This window comes from Pleurodeles waltl, chromosome 9 (genome assembly GCF_031143425.1).
Source record: "Pleurodeles waltl isolate 20211129_DDA chromosome 9, aPleWal1.hap1.20221129, whole genome shotgun sequence".
Lineage (NCBI taxonomy): Eukaryota > Metazoa > Chordata > Amphibia > Caudata > Salamandridae > Pleurodeles > Pleurodeles waltl.
In genome coordinates this window covers 1,069,796,238-1,069,822,333 of record NC_090448.1, presented here as the reverse complement: position 1 = coordinate 1,069,822,333, position 26,096 = coordinate 1,069,796,238, and the positions used below count along the sequence as shown (strand labels likewise).

Sequence of the window (26,096 nt, the reverse complement as noted above, 5' to 3'; positions counted from 1 at the left end):
GCCCAGTCATAGACAAGCTCACTAATCAGGTGGAGCAGTGGACTAAGCTACATTGAGCTATACTGGATGAATTGCCAGCATTAAAATGGTGGTTCTTCCCCAGTTTTTAAATCTTTTTACAAATATCGCCATCACTTTGACCAAAAATGTCTCTGCCAATCTGCGGGGGACTTCTAACATGACTTATCTGGGCTGGTTGACAAGCCCGTATTCAGTGGGTAACATTGACAGTTCCCTATGGATGTGGAGGATTCGGGTTTCCAGATCTCCAATTATATTATTTAGTGGCTCAATCCCACTTCACCTAATACTGGTATAACACAGATGCCAGGTTGCCACATCTTAAACCCCAGAGAGCCAAGGCACACAATTTCCCCCTTTCTTCATTACTCACCCAACATACAGACTCTTTCCACCATATGTTGAGCTTAGTCCTCACTCAGTCATCACTGAAACATGGCTAACACCTTCCTCTAACTCCAACATTGCCACGGCCAACCCAGACAGCTACAAGACGATACACCAAGACACCTCCAACATATATGGTGGGGGCATTCATCCTTAAGGAAACCATTCAGTGCACCATCACTGACGACGACCCAGTGCCCCTCATGGAGCACCTCAACTTCCAACTCCAGACCGATGCCAACACGATGAGAGGCACCGTCATATACAGTCTGGGGGGACCATGCCCAGCCTTCTGCAATGCCATCGCCATCCTCATTGCTCCCCTCTTCACCAAATCCCTCCACTACGTCGTACTCGGTGATCTCCATTTCCACCTCAACGACTCCAACACTAACTCCACTTCCCTTATAGAGAACCTCAGCACGATCGGCCTCACCCGGCTGGTCAACAAACCTGTGCCCAAAGCTGGACACACGCTGGATGCCATCTTCACTTCTAGAGACAGAATCAGTTTCACCCATGTGACTGAACTCACCTGGACTGACCAGGTCATCGTCCATTTTACCATCTCCAATTCCACCTCCAAGCACATTAGCACCCCCCACTGAAGCTGGGGCAAGATAGCATAGAGCTTATGGGTACAGCCCGAGGCACTGCACAACCCAAGCCAATGGCAGACCTCGCCCTCAAACAGGCAGCCTAAAACTTCAGTACCTGAATCATCAAATCCTCTGACAGTCACCCCACTAAAACCAACAGCACCTCAAAGCCAGCAAGATGGTACACTCTGGAGCTCAGAAACTCCAAACTTGACTGCCACTGACTCGAGAAACAATGGCGTGTGACCAAGAACCCCTCTGACAGAGCCACCTACATGGCAGCCCTTAAGCCTAGACAAAATCTCTCAAGCAGCGAACACCAGCCCCACTATAACCCCCTGGGTCCCGATTACCACACAGACCACCAGACCACCAAAGCCATCATGTCATCCATCCTATCTGGGGCACCCACTGACCCCTGCCCCCACAGCTTTTCAACCTCGGAGACAACACTATTAGCAAAGAACTAACCCTCATCCTGAACACCTCCATCTCCATGGCAACCTCCCTGGATGAAGGGAAGCATGCAGAGATCAGACACCTCCTAAAGAGACCCTCTGCCAATCCCAGAAACCTCAAAAACTATGGAATGATCTCCCTGCTTTCCTTCCTGGCCAAAGTGCTTGAGAGGGCCTTCAACCAACAGCTCACCGACTACCTCGACTGAAATCACCTTCTTGACACCTCACAATTGGGCTTCTAGGCCAACCACAACACGGAGATTGCATGGATCGCCACCATGGAGAACATCAGGACCCTCCTCAACTGAGGAAAGTCGGTAGCACTGATTCTACTGGACCTCTCTGCAGCATTCAATACAGTCTCCCATACTCTCCTCAAAAGACTGCACAACATAGTCGCTCAACTAAACACCCTTAAGTGGGTCCCCTCTTTCCCCTCAGGCTGCACGCAAAGCATTCACCTTCCTCCCTTTGCTTCCACACCCAAGAACATCACCTGCGGTGTACCCCAAGGATCCTTCCTCACCCCAGCCCTGTTCAACATCTACATGACCCCCCCTACAGATATCATCAGATCCTAAGGACTCAATATAGTCTCCTATGCTGATGAGACTCAACTAATCCTCTCACTCACCAAAGACCTCCACAGTGCCAAAGCCAACTTCCACCACGCCATGAACAATGTAACAACACAGATGAAAAGCAGGTGCCTCAAACTGAACACAGACAAAACGGAAGTCCTGCGCTCCAGAAAGAACACCTCTGTATGGGACCATAGCTGGTGGCCAACAGAAATCATACAAATGCCCTCTTCACCAGACCACACATGAAACCTAGGCATCGTCCTTGACAACCAACTTTCCATGAATCAACAAGTAAACTCAGTTGCCTCTTTCTGCTTCTACATCCTCTGTGTGCTCTGCTGAATCTTCAAGTTGATCCCTACTGACACCAGAAAGACAGTTACACATACCCGGGCCACCAGCCGCCTTGACTATGCCAACTCTGTCTAAGCCAGAGTGTTCTGCCAACTACTTAAAAGACTCCAGACTCTACAGAACATTGCAGCCAGCCTCATCCTCAACCTCCCTAAGCACACAAGCATCACCTCACACCTCAGGAACCTTCACTGGCTCCCAGTCCAGAAGACATGCCAATTCAAAATCCTCACACTCGCATACGAGGCTCTCCACAACCTAGAGTCGTCCTACATAAAACATTGACTGAGCTACTACATCCTAGCAAGACAACTGCGCTCTGCCTTGCTAAACCTGGCACACACATCTCCATCCATTGTAGATGCAGCAGAGGCCGCTCCTTCACCTACACAGCAGCCAAGTCCTGGAACAGCCTGCCCCTCTACCTCCAAACAAATCCCTCCCTGGCGGACTTCAGGAGGAGACTCAAGACGTGGCTGTTCAACTGAGACATGGCACCCTCGGCACCCAGATACCCTTAAGGGTGATAGCGCTGCACTATACAAATGCTATGATACATTGATTGAGTCCAAGCTTCAGTGTTACCTGGGATGGTGGATTTTATATTCTTTATATTTTTCACAGACATGCCTCTCCCTTAAGCCATTGGCTACCGCTTATCCAGGAGTTATCGCTTGCCTCACACCAGCCGCAAATAATAGGTTACCTGTTTGTCAATGGTACCTTGAAATCCAGATCCGACACATATGGACAGCTTTGGCATCTTCTGTTTACATAGCACTCTGTAGGACACCCTGCTTACATACCCCCAAAAAACTTAAAGATTTTTGTCCCCTTAGATTGGTTATATCCATTTCAGATAGTGGTAGGTTATTGTCCTGACTCTATCACACCTCTTTGCCACTGCGGCCTAGTTGACCAGAGAAGAGTAGAGCTGCATGGGGACAAGACTTGGGTCACACCATCCCAGATAAAACCTGGCATTACTGTTGCATGCAAACTAAACTGGTGTCTAGCAACTACTGACACAAGCTGTTACATTTTAAATATTTATACTGGGCTTATACAACTCTGAAGGCTTTAGCCAAACTTGACCCCACAAGATCACTTCACTGCCCTAAATGTAAACTATGCCAAGCTGACTTTGTGAATTTGTATTGGAATTGTGCCATGACTGAATATGTTTTCCATGATATCCCTCACGATAGAACAACAACAATTGATCCAGAAATCCTTAATGACTCCAGGTCACATTTAACCTTTACCTCACGGCAAGTGGCACATTGCTGCCATTGCCGTCCTTCTGGCTAAAAGACAGGTAGCTCTCCACTGGGGCAGCAGCAGACTTCCAACTGTTGCTGCTTGGCTCTGGGATATAATATATTGTGACACCACCAGTGAACTCAATGCCTCACTACATCCGCCAGCTTGAAGACTGAAGGACATATAGCAGCCCGTTAGGGACTACTTTCTAACATTAGACCCTGATGTGGAGTACGAAGAAGTGGACTGATGTCTCCTCCCCGTCCTACGATTTGTATTGTGTGTGGATTGCTTAATGCAAGCACAATGCAGAACTGCTGTATTGCGCTTTTTTGTGCCTGTCAAATGAGATTTCCTTTCATCTGATTTTGCTTTCTTTCTCCACTCAGTCATACTTTTTGCTCTCTGCCGGGGGAGCTCCCTGCCCAATAGCTATAGTCTGGTATATATATATATATATATAAAAAAAGCTTCTGAGTGGAACTCTTATGTAAGTGTAAGAAAGTGAGTTACTGGTTGAGGGGTTGAAACCCTACTCAAGCAACAACCGCCATCATTGTCAGAGTGAGGCACAATTCAAACCCCAAATTAACCTGTGCTCAACCCTCTGGCAGATTGGCACAGAGCAGTTAGCCTTATTTTAAAGGCAATGAGTAAAGTATCTATGCAGCACTTCAAGCAGTAATAAAGTGCCAACACAACTCAAGAAAAATCTCATACCAATTTACAAAAATAGGGCAAAATGTAATAAATAAATCAAGACCAAAACAACAACAAAATCAATCAGTATAACCGGAAAAAGGCACTTTTAAAGATTTAGGTAAAAAAAAGAGCCAAAAAGCCCAAAGCGCCATTCTGGTTATGTGAGAACGGGGAAAGTCACAAGGAGCAGGGAAGCACCACAGATGGTTGCCGATGTAACATGAGCAGCAGGCTAGTCATATGCAGTTTTAAAGATTTAAGTGAAAACAGTGCCAAAATACACAAAGCCACGACCACAGCAATCTGGTCGTGCAAGACTGGGAGTAATTCACAAGTTGAGGCCGACCACGATGGAGCACAGGTCATATACAGGGACCAGGTTAGTCCTGCTGGAATGTTACCTTCTCAATTGAGCGTAAAATGTCCCGTTTGTGGCAGAGGGGGCCCTGAGGGGCAGAAAGCATTGTGGATGTTTGTCACAGGCAAGTGGCGAGTACCAGGGAAGCATCACAGATGGTAGTCGATGTAGCACGAGGAGCAGGCTGGCCATATGCTATTTTAAATATTTAAGTAAAAAAAAGCACCAAAAGCTCAACATGCACTCAAAGCTATCTGGTCCTTCAAGACTGGGAGAAAGTCACAAGTTCAAGCTGACTGCAGTGGAGCGCAGGTCGGACACAGGAACCAGGTAAGTCCCACTGAAAAGTTATCTTTTCAGACCAGTGCAAGAGTCCCGTTCACGGTGGAATGTCCCAGGAGAAGCAGGGAAGCATCACAGACAGTCCTCGATGTAGAAGGGTCGCCAATTCAGGTGTTGTCACTGTAAGGTGAAGATTTTGTTGTTGCCTTGTTGTATAGCTATTTTAGCCATGTTTTAGAGATATTGTTTTATGCTAACTAGGCCTTCCTCTGTGCATTTTAATCCTGTTATATTTTATTCAGCATTGCTTTGTTTTTCTAGCAATAGCAACATTTGCGTTGCTCTTTTATTTTCTTTATCTCATTGTACTTATGCGTAGGAAAGCATCAAGTTCTTAGTAGGACATTTATTTCACTTTGTGTGTATTCTCCAAGGCTACAGTCAGATAGGGTTGCCGACACATGTGGTATGCTGGGTCTCCAACATTCACAAAAAACACATACTCAAACGTGAGGATAATTTCTTAGAATTTCAGCTGTTTTATTATAAAAACACCCATGTGTCCCAGACAAGTTAGAGGGAGATTCCAGCCAGATGACCACGACTGTATGCTGAGTGCAGCTGTTTGCCTAGACGACGGGACCCCTGATCCACATGGGGACGATGTCTCTCTATGCTACATGCTTCTTCCTCCAGGTATGAGGGATGGTGTACCCCCAGGGGGAAAACCCGAAGGGCAGATGAGGCTTAGTATGCTGTGCTCAGACATAGTGTAGGTAAGTTTACAACTTTGCCATCCCCCACATTTAATCTTCAACATCTACATCTTGTACAAAAGTACTTGTTAGTAAACTGCCCACACAATTTCATTTATAAACATTTATTCTGTTATTTACTCTTCATCCATAGAATCCCCTTTACTTACACATAACAAGCACTCCTATATGACTACACTGCTGCAGAACATTCACTTTTGTGTAAATAAATGAATGTTTAAAAAAATGCAGTTCCGACTGCAATACTGATTGCACAGAAAATATAAACAATGAACTTAGAATACTTGTGTGTAAGCACCACATAAACTAAAGAATCTTACAGCAATAAAGAATCTGCTGCATATGGGTGTATGACTGGCTTCAATGAATGGATAATGCAGCACGCCCAGAGACCAGCAGACAAGAGAATGCCCTGTCACGTGATCAGTCTAAAAATTCCAACATCTGCAAAAAGTAATAATACAACTTCTCATCATTCATTGAAACAGAGGCCTGACATGGTGAAGAAGATGCTCTTTCATAACTGACAAGTGATCTATTCAATCTCTTTATTCGGCTAACCATCATTAGCCATGAAAGTTCTATAAATAAACAAAAAAAAAGAAGCTATCATGTGAAAACATTAAACAGACTTCATAGATAAAGTAGGGTATTCAAAACAGCACTGATTTTTTATATTAAACAGCAGACGTTACAAAACAACCAACAGCATGACAAACAGGTTCATTGTAGAGGATTTGAAAACAAAACATAGAGGGCCGGCCTACATTTATAAAATCCATTCAGTCACAACTTTGGTATCAGATACTTGTAGAGTAAATTGTTTATAATATCCACAAAATAAAATGTAACACTGTATGGGTCGAAACTTCATCACAGGGGCAATATAAAAGGGTCATCTTGACCCAATGGAACTGATAGAGGTGATCTAATAATACCAAGATGAAATCTCATCAGAAGATTTCTCCCACAGGCATTATTTATCCAATGCAATAAAAATGAGGAGTAGTGGAGTTCTGACTAATAACCTAAGCCTAAGATTTAAGCAGTTCAACATTTTCAGTTTCCATCATCACCCTTTCCCATAAGGATTTCTTCACACATGCTTTTAGTGTTCTCATTCATTTCAGTAAGCTTTGAGTACAAATCAGGTCTTCCAGGTTCAATAGTCATCTGCCTAATATATTTAAACCATGGGATTTTGTGGTGAAGACTGTGATTCAGACAGCCCTCGATAACCTCTCTGTTTAAGCTGGCTTTATCATTTATCCACACAGATAGCCACTGCATTAGGGTTGCCAACGTAATGTAATCCATGACATATTTTAGACCAAATTCTTTATGAATACTAAAAAGCAGACTGTTGGGAGGCAGCCCCAAAAGTCTGCTACAGAATATGTTCTCCTCAACTTAGAGCTATTTAGTTGGGCAGTGTCCCCAAATAAAGGACCCGTAAGTCAAAACTGGAATACAAATGGATCAAATATAGAAAGCTGTGTACTCTTTCTAGATGCCTTCCCTTTATAAAAATGGGTCTTATGTTTGATAGCCCACCTCCTTCAGCCGTATACTGAGTTTTGGTCTCTAAGCTATCCATAAATGCTGCAAAAATTATTGATATGTTTCTTGAGACTTGAAGAGGTCTGGGTAATCAAAACAGTAGTGTCAGCATATAAGGCCGCCACTGAGCGATTCTTGACTTTTAGGAAGTCTCTTCAATAAGACACTAAATAAACATGGAACTCATTGACAAAGAGTGAAAATAAAATTGGGGCCAATACACAGCCTTGCCTCAAACCCTGTTCCAGCTCAAAAGGGCCAGTAAACCTCCCTGGTCCATACCATACTCAGGCTTTGAAATCCTGAGGTAGGTCTTAAAGAAAGTAATTCAGCTCCTGATGCAAGCCTATAGGCCTATAATATCAGGTATTAGCCAAAGCGTAGATTGATTGATCCAGTCAAAAGCAGAGCTAAGATCCATCAATAAAGATCCATCAATGAAAGACAGAGTACCCCCGAGCTATGACGTATTTATTATTAAAGGCGTGTGACATCTTATAATTGCCTTAAGCTTCAAAAGAGTCCCTTTGAAGATCTGTATATACATTTTCAAACTCTTACCACTGGCCAGCGTCAGTGTTAGGAACACATGTGGATCTCTGACTGTGGCCAACTTGTTGCCAAATTTGAGGAACTGTATTCACACAATACACCACCCTCAATTCATTGTAGAAGTGTAGGTTTATTAGCCACAGTCTCAACAGGCTTCAGTTTCCAACTGGCTGAAGTAAAGTACTACAGCGCATATCCTTTACCCTGCATTCCACATTCTTAGTTGACACTTGTCAAGGTGTGCATGAGATTATATTTAAATAAGGACAGACTCTTTTCTTATTTACACATTTGTATCTGATGGGATCATCTATAGTTGACAGGATTCACATTTAATGTTATGTTTGTCTGAGCAGCATAGATTTAAACACTTTACACCTAGAGTTTGTTACACTTTAGTTTTCCACAAATTTTATATCAATATACAGAAGAGGAAATTGACGAATATCAATTGGCTATGCAAAAAATTGAAAAGCAATTCGATGTGCACCCTAGTTTGATAGTGAAGAGGCACAAGTTCTTTACTAGGGCGCAACATTAAGATGAGCCAATAGATTGCTACGGAGCAGTGCTATGCATGCTTGCTGCAGAATGTGAATATGAGAATTTTACTGTGCAACTCATACGGGATCAGATATTTGTGCGTTGTTGGGACAAAAAGTTCCAGGAAAAGTTATTGACTTTGAAGAATCACATACTTATGGAAAACCTTAAATATAAAACTTTATATTTTGTAAAAAGTATAGAGTTATCACACAGGTTGTGTAAAGAGATTACACGTAAACAGCAGAATGAGGTTGCTGGAGTTAAATAAATTGGTAATTCAAAACAGAAGGGACAGATCAAGATTTTTTACTGAAAAGAAAGAGGGTTTTTTCAGTCAGAAGGGCATTTGTTTTAGATGCAGCTATCCAAATCATATGTGTAATGGTGGTCCTTGTCCTGTGAAAAATGTGAAGTGCAGAGCATGTGGGGATGTGGGACACTTTGCCAAGGTGTGTCAATCCCCAAAGAATATGGTGAACTTGGTGCCCGATAGAGGGAAAAGTGACAGTTTGGAGGATGAATTAAGTGTGGGAAAGAATGTTGTACTGGTTGTTCAGGGTAGTGAGGCAAATTGTGTAGACTCATCTGAAAACATCATTGTTGATGGGAATATGTTGAATCTGCTGATTAATTCGGGAGCAAGGAGGACAATGATCACTGATGATCTGTGGCATCAAACTTGGGGTGGTGATAAGAAATTTTTGCCCCCGAACAGATGCCCTGTAATGTATGATGGAAGAAAGATTGAACTGACAAAATATTTTGAATGTCATCTGAAATGTAGGGAAAGAGAGATATTTGGCAAGGTGTATGTATCCAAAAAGGGAGTGAACATATTACGTTGGCACATCAGGGTTAATTTGGCATGACGTTGAGGCCACGAAAGAAGGTTCTAGTGTCTTTGGTTGCTGATGGTGAATCCAGCAAGCAAGTTCCATTGTTCAAGATCCAAACAAAAGTTGGGCTGAAAAGTATACAGTGTTCTTCAGTGATACGCTGAGTAGGATCAGAGGGTTTAAACACAAAATAAAGGTACAGTGTGGCATCTCCCCAACTTAGGATAACATAAGAAATGTGTTCAAGAGGACCTAGTTGATATTCTCAAGAAAATGTGTGACAATGGGGTTATTGAACCTATTGACTCATCGCTATGATTATCTTCTTTCTACCTCAGAGATGTAATTTTGTGATGGTGGTGACAGACTACTAAAGCAAGCAGTGGGAAGTAGACTTTATGGGGTAGCCTAATACTATCATGGTCATAAAAGTCCTTTAGAAATTGCTTTTGAGTGAAGGAGTTGTGATGGTGAGGAAGAAAAATGGTCAACTGAGAGTTTGTGTTAATCTGAGGAGCCTAAATAAGGTAATATGGGTAGACTCTCACCCTCTTCCTTGCACAGACGACATCATCACTACGTTTGCCAAATTGTTTAGTTAAATCGACTTAGTGGCTGCCTACCATCAAATATAATTTGATGAATCCTCCAAACATTTGACAGTTTTAGTATCACCAGTTGTCACATTCCAGTTCAGGAGGATGGCTTTTGAATTGGCATCTGCTACCTCTGAGTACTGTGATTTGGAGGCTGTTTTAAAGGAATTCAAGGGAGTATTGATATTCCAGGGCAAAATCCGAGTAGCAGGATCAGACCTTCAGAGTCATGACGCACTCATGCGCATGGTTCTGAAAGGTTGAACAAGTTTGGGATTGTGGCAAATATCAAAAAGTGTGAAATTGCAAAAAGCAGCATTGAATATTTAGGCCATTTTTAATCTTTAAAAAGATGGAATCCAGTTCAGATCTGGTGGAAGCCTTCACGAAAGCTACCTCTCCGAAAAGCAAAGAGCAAGTTGTATTCTTCTTACGGGTTTGAAAGTTTTATGCAAAGTTTATAAAAAATTGCAGCCAAAGCTGTACACTTGAGGGAACTTCTCAAGAAAAAGAAAGTCTTTTTTGGAGTGATTAGTGCCAGAATGAAGTTACAGCTTTAACAAATTGCATATTATCTACTGAAGTATTGGCACTATTTGATCCTACCAGGGAGTGCCACACTTGCTCAGAAAAAAGAAGACAGGGTTGAATCGACTGTGGATTTTACATCCATGCCCTTGAAAGAGAATGAAAACATTTTCTCTGTCACAGAGAAAAAACTGTTGGCCTGTTGCTGGGTGGTTGGATGGTTGGAATGTTTTGTTTGGGGATGGAAATTTACACTAGAAACTGATCACAGGCCATTGGTGAATATACTTGAAGGCACAGTGATCACCCACCCACTACGACAATACACAATGAGGGTACCCTCTTGTAAAAGATCTCAAAATTAATTAAAGAGACAAATCACATAGAACAAAATTTCAAATAACAGTCCATGTCACACCAAGCAGGTTCACAAGTCCAAAGATGAATCCAAAATATTTTGGGAAAATTCAGAACATCCAAAGTAGATTATATTTCCAGCCAACACATGTTTCGTCTTGGGAGATCTTTACATCCCTTATGACTTCTTCAGGGCTAGAAATCATAAACATAACACACGAGTTAAGACCAATATGCTCAACCGCCAAGTTCATATCAAATGTGTACCAGAGCCCAAGGGAGGAATGAATACATCATTCTGTCACCTGATATAAGTGAGAGGAAAGTAAGTTAACAAATAACACCTATTAAAAGACACCTACTATAACACCTGTATACACGTACAAACACAAAATTGCAACATGCTCAGATTCAAGTGAAATACCAAAGTCAGTAAACACCAAAAACAACCACATGCAGCCCATAGCGTGTAAAAGTAACCAAAATACAAATACTTATGATCAAATACCTTATTAGTCAACCATACTTCAAAAAAAGAGGTGGAAGGAGTCAAAACGAGATCTCGGGACAAGAAAGTGTGAACTCTGATGATGCATCATCTATCAATATAGTGAATTTGTCAAATTTGGTATTAACAACAGGGATCAAAAGCCTCTTATCTAAGGGTCTCAGTTATTGTCCTAGTAATTTTGGTGATGCCTGCAGATCTAAAATTGACATGTTTAAGTTTATTCGCAAATAATGAGATTCTGGCACAACTTAATGATATGTCATGTTATGAGAAGATCACACACAATCCCATCCCCGGTCTTGCACATATGATCAATAACAGATTAGTGGTGTGGCAACAACAAGGGTTACTTAATAAAGATGAATTTTTGTACTTAAAGATACACCATCCTCGTTATCCGTGTATTTATACCTTACCTAAGATACACAAAGGCTTACCTTTCCCACCTGGGAGACCCATTTTATCAGGTATACTTGGTCCTACGGAAAGGCTGTCAGAATATGTGGACTTTTTTTTGCAACCACTGGTTCATAATCTTCCTTCTTTTATTAGAGACACCACGCATATTCTCAGCATTTTGAGTGACGTGGAGTGGGATAATAACATGTTATTGGTGACTTTAGACGTGGTGTCTCTATATACACGCATTAATCATGATTTAGGATTAGAAGCCTTAAAAAAAATTCTAAATAAAAAATCAGCAAGTTTATGGGATCACACTATGATGCTATTGGAGATGATCACCATGATCACTACTAATAACTTCTTTCTGTTTAACAATATGTGGTTTCGACAAAAACGTGGTGTAGCAATGGGCTCCAAGTTCTCTCCATCCTATGCGAATCTGTTCATGGGCTGGTTGGAACACACATGGATTTGGGGCCCAGATTCCGCTGTATGGCAAACACATATATTGTTTTGGGGTCGTTATATAGACGACTGCATAATGATTTGGACAGGTGGTAAAGAAAAACTTATGGAATTCTGTAGCTTCTTAAACTCTAACCACATGAATGTTAGATTTACTATTCAATTTAGTGCTGCCAAAATTGAATTTTTGGATGTAGAATTTTTCATTTCTGATGGTAGGATTCATAGTAGACTTTTCCGTAAGGCTACTGCCTGCAATTCTATTCTGCATGCCAAAAGTGCACACCCCAGACATCAGGTGACATCAATTCCCTTTGGAGAATTTATGAGGGCACAACGTAATTGTAACCTAGATGAGGAATGTGTTGCCCAGATGAATGACATGGAAAGGAGGTTTTCAGCACGGGGTTATTCTAATAAGATCATTAAAAAAGCACATTTGAAAGCAAGTTATATAGATAGAAATGAGACTTTGAAACTCAAAGTACAGAAAGAGACCAAGGAGACATCTAACTTGGTGAGGTTTGTAACAGATTTCAATGATGCTTCCTTGATCCTTAAAAGATTTATGAACAAACACTGGAATGTACTTATGCAGGAAGAGGCATTGAAGAATGTGGTGGCTGGAGGAGTCATCACATCATTTCGTAAAGGCAGAACCCTAAGAAATATATTGAGTCCTAGCTTCACCACCATCTCCTCTAACAAAACATGGCTATCCCAGAGAGGGGCGGGCTTTTTCAAATGTGGTTGTTGTGGAGTTTGTCGTTGGGCTTGTCACAAAATGCAAGAATTCTCTCATGATGGTAAAACATTTGTTATTTGTTCCACTATGGACTGTAATTCTAATTTTGTTGTGTATATAATTTGCGGTAAATGTACAAAAATGTATGTTGGAAGCACGATACGACCACTTAAAATTAGAATAGGAGAACATATTCGGGTACTCAAGAATGGGGATGTGAGATATCCCTTAGTAGCACATATGACAACTTGTGATGCACAACCAACTCAAAAATGTCTTGAATTTTTTGGATTGGAGCATGTCCCCCATGATCCCGGAGGGGGCAATAGGGAATTACGTTTACGCAGACAAGAAGCATTGTGGATTATGAGACTAAGAGCTGTGGAGTCAGGACTGAATTCTGATAGAGAACTGGAGTTCTTTTTGGGTGACTAAACTATTGCTTTTTGTGGTATACAGTATGATTTTTTATTGACTGTTTTGTTCTCGTATACATGCAAATATGTGTGGGAAGGGTTGAATTTGAGTTGATTATTGTATAAGTATATATTGTGAGGTGTGTACACACGAGTTAAGGATCAAGATTCTCATACGCGTAATAGCTCACAATCAACCATTGGGGCTTTTTGTATCTTCCTTATGATATTATTCTTTTCTTCATACTATTTAGGGGATTGTTATTAGCTTAGATAAGGTTGAATAGTATTTCTATCGCTATCATAGTTAAGAATTTCCTGTGTTCTATGATTTCGGGTGTCCCACTCGTGAATTGGATTGTATGGAGTGCTCACCATGCCCTCTTTTAGTATGTATTGGCTTGTAATAGTATTGTGAATATCATTTACTGCACTTTATTTACACTTAAGGTTTACTTTGGATTGTTTAGTTAGTTTACAATAGCTCATAATTATATAATTAGTGGTTAGATGCACTTTGCGTACTTTTGTTTACCGCTTTTTCTCCATAGAATGTATAATCCGCAGTGTTAAATATTCAACAGCTGTGGACTACGATGTTAGGCGCAGTGTGTGGCCGTCCTCGATGTTGATGCCCGTTTAACTTGATAGGCGAACCCCGAAGTGTATTTAACTTCCGGGTTCGTGTGCGCGCGTTAAGCGCACACGCTAGGGGTTCGTATTTGGAAACGCCGCTTTCTAAAATACCTATTTACTGAAGGAACAGATATTGGTAAGTTACTGATAACGGTGGAAGGGTATTGGGCATATGTATATTGTGACATGTTTCTAATTCACTAAGTCGACATATCATTGTGATACATGTGGAAATTGATATTTTTATTTTAAATACGGATTAATTTGCTGTTAAAATATGGACTTCTGGATAGTCTTCATGGGATATGGATCACGGTTGTCAGTATATGTTTTTGACTAATTAAGGTATTGGGACTTTGTTAACTATTAGTTCTTTGAATGTTGGTTTCTCATTTTCTCTTCAACATCAGATCGGAAGTATCAATCGGATAGCTTTTACGTTTGAAGCACATATTGATCTGGATACATTTTTGTGTCTACTTGTTTTTTTGAAGTATGGTTGACTAATAAGGTATTTGATCATAAGTATTTGTATTTTGGTTACTTTTACACGCTATGGGCTGCATGTGGTTGTTTTTGGTGTTTACTGACTTTGGTATTTCACTTGAATCTGAGCATGTTGCAATTTTGTGTTTGTCCGTGTATACAGGTGTTATAGTAGGTGTCTTTTAATAGGTGTTATTTGTTAACTTACTTTCCTCTCACTTATATCAGGTGACAGAATGATGTATTCATTCCTCCCTTGCGCTCTGGTACACATTTGATATGAACTTGGCGGTTGAGCATATTGGTCTTAACTCGTGTGTTATGTTTATGATTTCTAGCCCTGAAGAAGTCGTAAGGGATGTAAAGATCTCCCAAGACGAAACACGTGTTGGCTGGAAATATAATCTACTTTGGATGTTCTGAATTTTCCCAATAAATTTTTGATTCATCTTTGGACTTGTGAACCTGCTTGGTGTGACATGGACTGTTATTTGAAATGTTGTTCTATGTGATTTGTCTCTTTAATTTATTTTGAGATCTTTTACAAGAGGGGACCCTCATTGTGTATTGTCTTAGTTTTGAGGTTGTGCATACCTCTAAAGGTATGGTGTTTCCCTTGTGGGGTTCCCCTGTCATAACACATATGGTATTTTGACATCCTGAGCACCACATCTCCTCACTTTGCACCCCGTTTAATTATCACCCACCCACTAGGTTGTCCAGATTGAGTTAGAAGCTTTTGCAGTATAACTTCAAAATCAAGTATATTCCGGGTCGAAAAAACACCAAAGCTGATTATTTGTTGTGATCCTCGGGTACTAATCAGGAGCAATCCATGAATTGGGAAGAGGGGGTTGAAGAATGGTTGAGAGCTAAGCTTGATGTGTGTCAGAGTAATGCATTTACTGAGGATGATTGGATTGTTGAAATGTCGAGTGATGAAGATCTAGAGAGTGTGAAGAAGTATGTCATAGAGGGATGGTCTAATGAGAAAGTGTTACCAATAAGCATTCAGTCAAGGTAGCAGATGAGTTGTCGGTAGAGAGAAATGGGTTGTTAATGCATGGTGACATATTAATTCCCCCGAGTGATTTAAGGGATAAGATAATATTGTATGGACATGAAGGACATTTGGGACAAACCATCAATAAACAAAAGATTAGGGTCAGTTATTGCTGACTGGACAAAGAAATTGTTGCAAGTGTTAAAGCTTGTTATATATGTACCATCAGTAACATGGGGTTGAAAACTGAGTCCGTGCCTTTTCAGACCTCTGCTCTGCCTAAGGGGCCATGGTTGAAACTAATGATATATTTCATCAGTCAATTCAACATTCTACCACAGAGATGTAAATCTGTGATGGTGGTGATAGACTACTACAGCAAATGTTGGGAAGTAGACTTTATGGAGGAGCCTAATACTGTCATTGTCATAAAAGTCCTGAAGAAATTGCTTTTGGAAGAAGGAGTTGCAAAAGAAATTGTATACAACAACAGGGTGCAATTTGTCTCATAAGAGATGAAGGATTTTCTAGAAAGCAATGCGATAAAACACAAATGCATAGCATTATATCACCCCTCAGGCAAATGGACTCATGGAGAAAATGAATTGCACATTGATGGCACGCATTAAGTGGGCCGTCCAAAACAAATTTACCTGGCTGATGCAGTACAGAGTATGCTGTGGTCCCATTGTGCATGTCCTAATGGAGTCACTGGGCTATGTCCTTTTGAAATTATGTCCTGCATGCTTGAGAGATTTTCAGCAAAAATCTCACCGCACATTTTCTGAAGCAAGACCATGCAGCCCAGAGTTGAAGTTTTCCACAAGAAAATGAAAGACAAATATGATGCTAGACGTAATGGCAAGGAAGTCAGGTGTGAGATTAATGTGGTTAATTGGGTACGTGTGAAAGATCTCACCCATGAGATCAAGCAAAGTCCAAGTTTATATCTCCTGTGATGGTGGATGCCTTTGCCATATTATGTGGCAAGATAGAAAATGTCTTATGATCCCCTTTCTTTGCACTTGCATTTGGTTTAGGAGCACTTGCAGGGACACTAATAAATGGTTAAAAGTTGCATCTAATGAAGTACCCTAGGATACTGCTGTTATCGCCATGCAAAGAGCAAAATATAAATGGGCTGTCAAAGCAAAACAAGCATTTGCAATGCAATAGGTCTCGTGTTTACTCGAGTTAACGCTATTAGCATTGTAAACTCCTAACCGGACTATTCTTGCCACATAAACTGAAAAGTAAAACAGTTTCACATAAGATAGCCAGCAGCGCCATGAGCGCAAAGGAAACACACAAAAGGAAAATCCGCTCACAATGAAAACTATCAGCAAAAGTGCAGTTATCTAAGTAACAGGTTCAATGTTATGGGAACACATTTTTAGTGTTCTACCAAAATAAAAAGCAAAGAGTGAAACAAAGCAGCATCTACGAAAATATCAAAGGGGCTGGTCCAACTAACACTGATAGCATGCCTGTGTACATGGACAAAGAATAGTGAAATACTCAATAAAAATCCTGAAATGCTGGACTTGTTACAGGGTACAAAAAATAATTTTATGAAAATGAAAGTATGTCTTTGCCTGGGCACTGAATGGTTTAATATAAGAATGGATGAAGGAAAATGAAGTGCTTGGTGTCCTTGCCACTCGAGAATGCTACAGCCATGTCTAGGCCTAGGGCTGGGTGGGACTAATCCTTTTTGAAGACCAATAGGACCACCATGGGACAGAGTGGAAGAGTCCTGGTTCTCCAAAATATGTACTGGTGGCACCCCCGGCATAATGTAATCACTGGGTTAAGGAGAGGGCACTGTATGGTCATAAAGATAGGGTGGTGGGTACTTATAAAGTAATGTTCATTTTAAGTTGTAGGTTAGCACAGGGTCAGTACACTTACTCTTGAATCTATCCTAATCAGTCTAGTGGTAATCTTAAAAGTGGTAATCTCAACAGTTGTAATCCCTGCAGCAAAAATCACAGAGGTAGTAATTACAGTAGTGGTCATCTCAGCAGTGGTAATCTCAGAGGTAGTAATCAGTAGTGGCAATCTTATGGTAGTAATCACATCAGTGGTAATGTCAGCAGTGGTAATCTCAGAAGTAGTAATTTTAGCAGTGGTAATCCCTAAAGTGATAATTTCAATGGTGGTAATCTCAGCAGAGGTAATTCCTCCACTGGTAATCTTGGAGGTAGTAATCACAGTAGTGGTAACCTCAGCAGTGCTAACTCCTACAGTGGTAATTTCAGAGGTAGTAATCACAGTTGTGGTAATATCAGCAGTGGTAATCTCAGAGTTAGTAATCGCAGTAGTGGTAATCTCAGCAGTGGTAATCCTTGCGGTGGTACTCTCAGATGTAGGAATCACAGTACTGGTAATATCAGTAGTAGTAATCACAGTACTAGTAATCACATCAGTGATAATCTCAGTAGTGGTAACCCTTGAAGGGATAATTGTAATCACAGTAGTGGTAATATCAGCAGTGGTAATCCTAGCAATGGTAATACCAGCAGTGGTAACCCCTGCAGTGGTACTCCCAGAGGTAGTAATCATAGAAGTGGTAATTCAGCAGTGGTACTCCTTGCAGTGGTAATCTCAGCGGTAGTAATCACAGTAGTGATAATCTCAGTAGTGGTAATCCCAGCAGTGGTAATCCCTGCAGTGGTAATCTCAGCGGTAGTAATCACAGTAGTGGTAATGTCAGTAGTGGTAACCCCTGCAGGGGTAATTTCAAATGCAGTAATCACAGTAGTGGTAATATCAGCAGTGGTAATCACAGAGTTAGTAATCACAGTGGTGGTAATCTCTGAGGTAGTAATCCCAGTCATGGTAATGTTAGCAGTGGTAATCCCTGCAGTGATAATTTAAATGGTGGTAATATCAGCAGAGGTAATCCCTGCACTGGTTATCTCAAACATACTAATCAGAGTAGTGGTAACCTCAGCAGTGGTACCCCCTGCAGGGGTAGCTTCAGAGGTAGTGGTAATCTCAGCAGTGATAATTCCTGCAGAGTTAGTCTCAGAGGTAGAAATCAAAGTAGTGGTATTTCAGCAGTGGTATTCCCTGCAGTGGTAATCTCAGCAGTAGTAATCACAGTAGTGGTAATCACAGTAGTGGTAATGTCAGCAGTGGTAATCCCAGCAGTGGTAATCTCAGAGGTGATCATCACAGTAGTGGTAATATCAATAGTGGTAACCCCTGAAGGGGTACTCTCAGAAGTAGTAATCACAGTAGTGGTAATTTGGCAGTGGTACCCCCTACAGTGGTAGTAATCACAGTAGTGGTCATCTCAGCAGTGGTAATCCCTGCAGTGGTAATCTTTGAGGTAGTAATCACAGTAGTGGTAATATCAGTAGTAAGGGTAATTTCAGAAGTAGTAATCACAGTAGTGGTAATAGCAGTGGTAATCTCAGCAGTGGTAATCCCTGCAGTGGTACTCTGAGGTAGTAATTAAAGTAGTGGTAATTCAGCAGTGGTACTCCCTGCAGTGGTAATCTCAGTGGTAGTAATCACAGTAGTGGTACTCACAGTAGTGGTAATCCCTGCATTGTTAATCTCAGCGGTAGTAATCACAGTAGTGGTAATCTCATTGGTAGTAATCACATCAGTGATAATTCCTGCAGAGGTAATCTCAGTTGCAGTCATCACATCAGTGGTAATGTCAGTAGTGGTAATCTCACAGGTACTAATTTTAACAGTGGTAATCCCTACAGTGATAATTTCAATGGTGGTAATCTCAGAAGAGATAATCCCTGCACTGGTAATCTCGGAGGTAGTAATCACAGTAGTGGCAACCTCAGCAGTGATAACCCCTACAGGGGTGACTTCAGAGGTAGTAATCACAGTTGTGGTAATATCAGCAGTGGTAATCTCAGAGTTAGTAATCACAGTAGTGGTAATCTCAGCAGTGGTAATCCTTGCAGTGGTACTCTCAGAGGTAGTAATCACAGTAGTGGTAATTCAGCAGTGGTAGTCCCTGCAGTGGAAATCTCAGTGGTAGTAATCACAGTAGCGGTAATCTCAGCAGTGGTAATCCTAGCAGTGGTAATCCCAGCAGTGGTAATCTCAGAGGTAGTAATCACAGTAGTGGTAACCTCAGCTGTGGTAACCCCTGCAGGGTTAATTTCAGAAGTAGTAATCACAGTAGTGGTAATATCAGCAGTGGCAATCCCTGCAGTGGTACTCTCGGAGGTAGTAATCACAGTGGGGGTAATTCTGCAGTGGTACTCCCTGCAGTGGTAATCTCAGCAGTAGTAATCACAATAAATAATCACAGTAGTGGCATTCTCAGCAGTGGTAATCTCAGAGGTAGTAATCACAGTAGTGATAACCCCTGCAGGGATAATTTCAGAGGTAGTGATCACAACAAATGAAATAGTTTTGAACCACCGTATAAGAATACTTAAAAGTATACTGCAGGGGTGTAAATTTTGAATTTCAGAACAATCACATGGGCATAAAATACTAAAATACAGTATTCAACAAGCAGTGCGCACACCCGGGGCTTAAATGGCAAGTGGAAATAGCAAGGAATGCAGACAGGTAGAGAGAATAAGAGAGAGAAAGCACATTATTTTGTGAAATAACCAACATTTTGTATATCTTTCCCAAAAGGAAGTGGTAGAGTGTATGTATGTGCATTTTTGTCTGTGTGTAAAAAGTCCTGGTGAATTCTGACAGACACCTCCCCATACCGGACTGAAAGCATCTGTGCCCAACTATTTATTACAAAATGTATTCATTGGGAGAGGTGTAAAGTTACGCCCCTACCTGCCTATCATGGGCTCGGTGAAAGTTTGCATAAGCGCACGACTTAGAAGATATCAGTCCAGCGATTGACTGTATTGTGCAGACTTCTAGTGGGGTGGGAGGTGTAATGGGAAAACTGCAAAATCTGTACACATGTGGTGCAGATTAAACAAAAATAAACATTAGCGCTCATAGTTGGATCCCTTGTTAGTAATATTTAAGAAAAACAATTAAAAGGAATGGTCATAACCACACTTTTGCATTTTCGAGCTTATTCTGACTGTCGTTTAGAAATTCATAACTGGTATAAGCGGCTCGGTGGGATGAGCACTACTTATTTCATTCATGTAAACTGCAGATCAGAGGTTTTGAGACCCTCTTAGTTTAGCGACTTTGGAAGGATGAAAGGGTGACGGCCGCCCTGATCACTGCAGGGGTCGTGGAAAGGGTTGGGGGTGCTGAACACCATTGCTGGCTGATAATATCTTAAATTCCGAAAGACGGTTCTGTTCGGTAACCGTATCTCTTCTACATAACTGAACGATTTTTTATATCGTATGAGGAAAGTGTACTTGAATGTTTGAAATGCACATGGAGGGGTCTGCACTCAAGTGCTGCCACGTGTGAGTCCACTTTCCATAGAGTGCGATCAATGTCCACTAATGTGCCAGATGAAGGGTGGAGCTATCAGGGCCACTGGTCTGCCAACACAGACCGAGTGGTAGTATATATCTCCCACACAAACATCAGGCCTATACAAACCAGCAGAACAGTCTCTTGTAAAAAGTATTCTTGTAAAAAGTGGTGGTGAGGGGGAGGGGGAGAGTAAGGAAAGGCATGCATTCCAGCGGAGTGCTGAAGGAAACATTAAAAATAAATTCACTCATGTTAGCAGCAGGAGGTTACAACTCACCGAGTCTAAGCATGGTGAGACCGTAATGCTTGTTTATGCATGAATATACAGGCATGCCATCTCACAAACACACAGCTCCAAGCCGATGAAGTCAGGCACTGGGAAAGCAACAACAGTCTCGCATTTCATCGAGTTCGAGAGAGTGAGGCAGTTTCAAAGGACCCCTTAAAGAGGCAATGCCAGTTATAGCCTTGTGGGGCCTAGAGCTGTCCTTGCAGTGTTATGCGTATGTTTTTCTGCCTGTTTATTTTTTTTTTTTATGTATTTAGTTTGTTTAAATACATTCTAAATTGCATATTTGCTTTATTTAAATGCAGGCTCGTGGGATCATGCTCATACAAACATAATGGCTGCAGTCACTAATCAGCAGAGCACTCCCTTTTAAGCACAACTGGAGCACCGCAGCTGGTCTTTTCCAGCTATGGCCCGACAACAAGGAAATTAAAGCTCTCATTCCAAGCCCACCATGGGAGCTAAGATAAACGAGGGTGAGCTGGCCCTGCGAAAGCCCCCCCTTGCTGTTGGTTTGTTGTTTCAGGGGCAGCGGGGGAGGAGGGACTTGCCCGAGGTGGCTGCTCTGCAACACACACCCATAGTGTAAGATGAACAGCAAAAAAGTAAAAAAAATAGTTCCCTACAGAAGAGATAACCAGGACATAGCCTAATTATACAGTAATATGTGGTGCTCCCAAAGTGAAAAAGGCAGGACAAAGAGACAGAACTGACCACTAGCAAGCAGGGATTTTTGAATGACACTGGAACCAACAAATGAAATAGCTTTGAACCACAGTATAAGTATACTTAAAACTATACAACACGTCGAACGCTAAACTCGACCCACCAACAGGCCATCAAAAGGGATACTTGGTGAAACTAAACAGTGCCTGTGCAGTGATGGATACTGAGGGATTTTGGAACATCATGAACTCAGGAGACCCATTTACTAGACAGCATGATGACCTAGAAAAAAAACATCCCAGCTGACAACAAGATGATGTATTTCATATCACCTTATGGTTTAACTCTCCAGTGGGAGTATTCTTAGGAAATAGCTCCCTCTATCAATATCCACATCTCATTTAATTTGGAAGAAGTGATTTTGGCCACTTCTCCAAGTCCTAGTAATATAGCTTGCAGTTCGGATGGGGTTCCGACAAGTGACCTAATTATAAGCTAAACACATTAGCCAGTCCTGGATTATAATCATCTTTATCAAAAGTACAACAACCTAGAGGCTGAAGAGACAGGAACTGTTTAATGTGTTGCACTAAGACAATTTAAGATGGATAGTTTTTACAGATGCCTATTGCTGTTATACAGGACACTAAACTTCTACCCAGACATTTCAATTGATGTGGTAGTGGTGAGATGAAAGGTAATGGTGGCCAGTGCCCGTCTCTGAAGAGCAGACAGGATTCCAGTCTCTGAAGATCAGGTAAACCATGATGGAGGACAGCACAGGAGCCAAAAGACTTGTGCGTGACCTGTGGTGTTCAAGACAGCATCCAAACACACTGAGTGCAGGAAGCAATAGGTAGATGGGGAGGCTATTAAAGAATGTGGCTGTATCCCTGCAAAAAGCCTTTACTGCAAATTAAAGGTCTTTGATATACTCAGGGCTGATGACACTTCTGAGGGTTAAACTGGTTTCTGCAGCAGGGAATGGGTCTGGTGAGGAAAAACTCGCACAGAGGTACAATAGATTCTACTTCATGATGATGGAAGGACTGGTAGCAGTGTGCTTTATTATGGTGGAAACAACACAAATGAAATTAACAGGATTATATCTAGCTGATGGCAAGATTAATAACAGAAGCAGCTGATGTCAGTGAGGGCACTTTAGAAACTGTTATTGGTTGAGGTGTGAAAATTGCTCTTGTATCTTAAGATTGGATTTTCCCTTGGGTAAAAATGGTTTAGCATCTAAAGCCTACATATTTTCTCAGGTGGAGCCATCAAATTCTGAGAAAGCCATGAGACTGAAGGTGTGAGACGCCAATTGGATAATGTTAAAAGACTTGTGGGAGTGTACACTTGCAGTTGCAGTCCGGTTCTCAAGTGGAAATTTGTGAATTATTATGTCTGTCTCCCTCTGCTTGCTGTTTTCACAGTAGCCTCACAGATTTCTCTGAGCTCCTCACTCCCTTGTGCTTATCTTCCCTTCCCATTGTTATACTTGCAGTATGTTTCACACAATGTTTACTGTTTCTACAGACTTTTTAAAATTAAAAGTTATGTGCACAGTTCAGTTATAGTGAAGTGATATGTGAGTTTAATAATGACACCCTGTGCTGGATATCAGATGTCTTATTTTAAGAGTGGGACTTTCTGTACACAGTTTGTTTTGGCATTGATGATACATAATAATGCTTTATTTTGACAAAAACTATTTCAATATAAAACTGAAAGTTAAAATTTGTATTGAGGCCAAGAAGGTGGGCATGTGACTGAAGTGCAGCTGCACAGATGGGCATGTGTGCCCATCTCATCATTTCATTGTTTCATGGCAGCCAAAGTAAGAACATTTGCCTTGGGTAGCAATGTTATTCACTACTCTATCGTTGTGAACTTTAAAGCCCTGATCCATGTGTCTACAGACTACAGGCTTTGTAGTTTAGTGTTTGTACAAGCATAACCAAAACACATCAAATGTTTTTAAAGCCATCATTGCAGGAGAGGTATGGAATCAGAGCAGCACAATAGCCAGAATTGGTTATTGTACTTTATTTATGTACCACTTTCCATATATCTTGTGAGGCCTACATTCCTTTGCCTGGGTGGTCCATCTGTATTTTTCATAAACTACTTCTTACGTCTGGCAAAGTAAGTTGATGTGTGTGTTATGTTGACCTCTGAAGTAAATGGTTTTCTTATCACCCAGCTGAACCTATTCTACCATTCTTAAAATAAGGTATTGATTCTAATATGACCTTAACAAGCAAAGTAGCCCTCAATGGTTACATACAGCTTTCTGCAGTGGCTGCATAACTGACTGAATTGTTGCCAGGGCTGAAACTTGTGACCTGCAGGATACAAAAAAGATCTGTGCAACAAAAGTTTTAACCAACCAAAATATAAATGTGCACTAAGATCACACAAAATGCTCTGCAGTAGGCCTATTAACCTTCCAAACTACTTAATGTTGATTGAAACAATTGATAAGATCACACATAGGGCTATGTAACATGCACATTAACCACCAAAGTTATTCAGCTTGTCATAGCAAAGGAACAGTGTTTATTCACAGTGCTCCTGCAGCATGAAGGTTTGCTACTAAAAAGCAAAACAATTACCTTATGCAGCTGAGACCTACAATAGTACATTGCTCTGTGTGATGGAAAGGGAGTCGATGCTATGCTGTAGTTGCTTGTTCATGGTACCACCAGTTCCCAAGGCCCACCGGTGATTTGACAAACAGAGTGCTGGTTACGTAGTAGCAGTCTCGGCTGGTGTCAAGGCAATGTGGCGGGGCAGGGGGCTCACAAAACAAGACAACAAAAATTGAACTTAAAAAAATAAAACAAAACAACTTACCTGCCGCATCGCCATCGCAACACCGCTCTTCTGGCTCCTTTCACTGCAGGCACAGGCCCCTGGCCTGCCCTGCCCTGCCCTGCCCTGCAGACAGTTCTAACGCTGCTCTCACGCTGCTGGCAGCATGACAGCAGCGTCCAGATTGGCCTGAGCACCTTTGATTTGTGCTTCCTGCAGACTGGGAGCCTGTGCCTGCTGTCTCCAACCCAGCAACGCAGCTCGGGTTGGAAACAGCTCAGTGCACATGCCGGTTTGTCAGTCCTGAGGTGGGCAGTCAAACCCACATGTGCACTGCCAACAGTACCACCTCTCCTCCTCCCAGCCTGTCATCCCCCATGGCTCCGCCCACTAGAAAAATAAAACAATAATAAACATGGTTTATTATAATTTTATTGTTCAAGTTTTGCAGCTGCCACTGCTGGCAGGAGGGCAGAGTTCTTCTGCCATTGTGGAGGAGGCGCCACTGTATAGCAGACCAGCAAACTTGGATTTCTCAACAAGGAGACCCAACTGGAGGGAGGGTTCATTGCCACACTCTGCTGGCACTGTCTGGACTCCTGAATGTAAGAGAAGGATTCTGACATAAGTCATTGTAACAGCTCTATTCTTCCCAGCACAATGCAGAGCCTTCAGAACTGTCTGGAGCCTGAGAGGCTTCGAAGGGTGTGCTGCTAGGCAACATCTCCGGTGATGGGACAAGTTGAAACAGTAGCAGTTTCAAATGTTGCCTGTTCCCAGCAAGAGGAGCATGGAGCGGCTGCTTTTGCAATATCCCAAAGCTGTGCTATGTTTTGCTGCATCCTGTAGCCAGCGGTCACCAAGGTATTGCAAGGGGTTGCAAGGAGCAAGTCAGGGGTCACAAATGCGATCCCGGGTGACTCTAAATTGACATCCGTGCTGCTCTGAGACACAACAGTGAAAGTCAAAGCATTAACATGAATGCAAAAGGTAGCTACCCTAAGAAGGCTAAAGAACTGCTCGAACTCATTATCTATTTATGTCTCTTGCACAATAGATGCAGGAAAATTGCTCCTGCTCATGAAAAATTCTGCCATTGTGAGACAGGATGAAATACTGTTTTTTCTGCTCTCTGACCAGAGTTCTAGTACCACTGAAACAGCCATCCCCCCTCCGAGCGATGGTTGCAAGAATTTTTTGGGAAGATAGCATTCTAATCAATAATAGGTCCGTGTATTTGATACCCATGGAAAGGCCTTAAAAAATGATGAGTTTGAGACAGAGGTAAGTGAGGTGAAAATGACCACAGGACAAATTGTGAACAATGCAGCTGTATCATTACTGGGAAGAAACAACAAAAGTACTGCCTCATGTATCCATCAGAGGCCGCCGTTAGTGATTGACTAAAATTGACAAGCAGTGCCTGGAAGAGTCGAACGTATTACAGTGTGGGAGAGGACCATGAGGCTAATGAAAGGTTCCAACACCTTTGACGCTTTGG

The 26,096-nt window shown here is 41.7% G+C and overlaps 1 protein-coding gene and 1 non-coding gene across 5 annotated transcripts in view; one reads left to right on the top strand and one right to left on the bottom strand.

The window, feature by feature from the left end:
- Positions 1 to 26,096, bottom strand: part of MDGA2 (MAM domain containing glycosylphosphatidylinositol anchor 2) — a 1,412,234-nt gene that overhangs the window by 532,707 nt on the left and 853,431 nt on the right. The window lies entirely within an intron of this gene.
- On the top strand, positions 20,776 to 20,933 carry LOC138260615 (small nucleolar RNA U109). Its single transcript, XR_011198920.1, has one exon. It is a non-coding gene; the product is annotated as a small nucleolar RNA U109 (small nucleolar RNA).